This window comes from Frankliniella occidentalis, unplaced genomic scaffold, assembly GCF_000697945.3.
Source record: "Frankliniella occidentalis isolate FOCC.00 unplaced genomic scaffold, Focc_3.1 Scaffold46, whole genome shotgun sequence".
NCBI lineage: Eukaryota > Metazoa > Arthropoda > Insecta > Thysanoptera > Thripidae > Frankliniella > Frankliniella occidentalis.
In genome coordinates this window covers 1222223-1225101 of record NW_026267176.1, presented here as the reverse complement: position 1 = coordinate 1225101, position 2879 = coordinate 1222223, and the positions used below count along the sequence as shown (strand labels likewise).

The following is a 2879-nucleotide window of genomic DNA, read 5'->3' as shown; positions in this document are numbered from 1 at the left end:
GTGAGTGTGGCCGGGGGAGAGAAGGTTCAGGAGCCAGGTGGAGGAGGAGGCCAGGAAGGGGGAGATAGGGGGCGGGGAGGAGATAATTTATGCAACACTCGGATGCGGAAAGGCCTGACCTGACCCGCGGGGCCCACAAGCATCCCGAGCATTCCGCGCGCTGCCCGCGGCAACCGAGGCGGCAGCACAGCCTCCCCCTTCTGGTGGGCCGGCCGCGGACCGCCGACCCAGCTCGGCCGCGCTACGGCTGGACCACCGGCCCCACTTGCGCGCACGTGGGGGCGATCATCCAGGCCCAGCATCGCTGGGACCCAGCGTGGGCTAGCCTGAGCAGAGGGCTCAAAGTACGCAGCTCGAGCAGCCCATCGCGTTCCGGGTGGCGGCCGGACCGGTGGATGGGTAGATAGATATTCCACCCCGTCACCCTTGCCCTGGGCGGGGCGGGCGGGGCGGGGGGAGGCCGCAGTCGATTGGGAGAGCATCGATAGGATTTAGGTGCCAGGGTGGAGCTAGGAGAGGGGCGGGGCGAGGCAGGACATAAACCGGCAAAGCTATCGGACGATGAAATTATCTCTTCGTCGTCGAGGAGGATCAGAAGGAGCAGGCGGCCGGAGCGGCAGGAGGGGCAGGAGGAAGAGGAAGAGGACGACAGTACAAGGACGAGGAGGACGACGACGACGACAACGAAGCGGAGGTAGAGAATCTTAGTGCTGCCGGCCCCGGGGTCGAGCAGTGCCAAGCGCGGGGGCAGCAGCGGGTCCACGGCCTTGCTTGCCGGAGAACAGCAGGGGGAGGAAGAGGTTGGCAGCAGGGCGGGGAGGGGCGGGGCCGAGGCGCGGCACTCACGAGGGCCCCTGCCATTGTTCGCGTACCGCCCCTTTGGATCCTGCCTGAACATTTCTAGCTTTATGCGAACAGCACCGGCAAAGCCCTGGCGCGGTGCCCCCGCACCCCGCACCCCCTCGTCTCCCCACGGCCTGGCGCTCTCTACACCATCGCGGCCCATAGAGCCTTCGCCCCGGCCTCCCCGGCCTCCTCGGGGACCAGGCCGGGGCGACCCATTCAGCCTCTCCTTTTCTCACTCTTCCCGACATGGGCGAGTGGATGCGGCAAACTGGCGCGCGTCTGATCCCAGTGGATCCCGCTGATGTGTACCGGGTGATTCAGAGCACGCGCCGCCGTGTTGCGGGTTTGCCTATCCTCGACTCGGCGGGCGCACGGGTGAGAGGTGAGGAGAAGAGAGGTCCCCTCCTCACCTCTCACCCGTGCGCCCGCCGAGTCGAGGATAGGCAAACCCGCAACACGGCGGCGCGTGCTCTGAATCACCCGGTACACAATTCGGAGGCGGGACGCTGCGCTGCTGTCACGAGTCACGTTCGCTGAATTAAGAGGCAGAATTAATCAGAGGAAATGCGGGGGTGGGGTTGGTGTGGGGAAGAGAGGCACTGTTTAATTCTTTTCTGAATGTTTCCTTTGGAGAGGCCCGAAGGAACTAGCTTTGCTTGTTCGTTCTCACCCAATTTACATTTTTTACTTTTTCTTCCGCTCCCTTCCCAATTATTCATTCGTCTGACGATGTACTCTCCGGCCGCGCGGTCCCCCCAAGGTGTCGGGGGTGACTTTGAAAACTCCCTGCTTCCCTCGTCGCTTATTAAGCGAGGGGCATGAAAGGGAGGGGGAGAGCGTCAGGAAAACTTGTCCATACACTTTGGCCGGGACTCAGACCCTCCTCCCATGCCCGCCAAGCCACGCCATGCCCGAGGAATGTTTTCCCTGCTGAATTGAGTGATTCCAGGCAAAGGGGCGAGCTAGGGGAGGTCTGGTCGTTCGCTCGGTTCGCCCGCCGCGGTCCAGCCATTCCGGCAGCATCATCACCGCGCAAAGTCCGAGGGAGACGCAGAGAGAGGAGGACACTCCATCGTAGTCTCACTCGCACCTTGTCGCCGTCTTTCGGATGCGCTCGCGAAACAACGATTCAGCATCGGCAAACCCAGCAGCAGCAGCAGCATCGGCCGACTGAACCGCAGCCCACGAGAATAACGGTCGCGACTATGGCGACGGCGGCCGGGAAAGCATCCAATTCCTCTCGCTATGCGACTTGTGCCCCTCCCCCCTTTTCCGCTCTCTCATCCCTCACGCGTGGACCGCACCCCCTCACTCCTCCCCTCGTTCCTCTTGCCATGTGACGGCACTCGATGGTCGCGTCCGCACGTGGCCGCCGCGCCCCGCCGCCGCCGCGGCCGGTTTGTGCCTACCGCTATGGCTTCCGAAGGGGGGGCCGGGGGGCGAACAGGGGAAATTGGATTCCGCGTCTCTGCAAGCAGCAATCTCTCTCTCCTGCACAATGCTCCGATAACTTCCCCCCTCTCCCTGCCTCTGTTTCTCTCTCTCTCGCCATCATGTAAGCCCCCGCCCGCAGTGCCGATGGGCGAGTTCCGATAGACAGTCCACGCCTCGACACTGCCAGTAATTACCCCCACCCCCTCGCTCCCTCCGCCACTCCACCCGACTCCCTCCCCGACTCCTGGACCGGCCACCCCTTCCTCCTTCTCCTCCTTCTTCTCCTCCTCCCTCCCTCAAACTCTCATATACCCCGTCCACCCCAGCCCATAGCGGACCACTCGATGCCTTTTTCTCAGAGCCAATCGAACAGCGGGCGATGAAAACGTCGGCGAGCGGCACAATCTACGGCGTCGACAATCGGATATGGGGACCCCGCTGCCCCCCGCCTCCATCTCCGTCAGTTCAACGGGCTGACGGCCGCCGCTTGGTATTGTTTGTTGGCTGGCGTTCGCGATATGGAGATTTCTGGCTCGGCGGGTCGGGGGAGAAGGGGAGGTGGTGGTGGTGGGGGAATCGCGAGGGACGGCGGCGTGGGT

At 63.6% G+C, this 2879-nt stretch overlaps 1 protein-coding gene across 1 annotated transcript in view; it reads right to left on the bottom strand.

Annotated features, from left to right (window-relative positions):
• The window catches only part of LOC113201877 (ankyrin repeat and death domain-containing protein 1A-like), a 60454-nt gene that overhangs the window by 15693 nt on the left and 41882 nt on the right, over positions 1–2879 (bottom strand). The gene's annotated exons all lie outside the window — the stretch shown is intronic.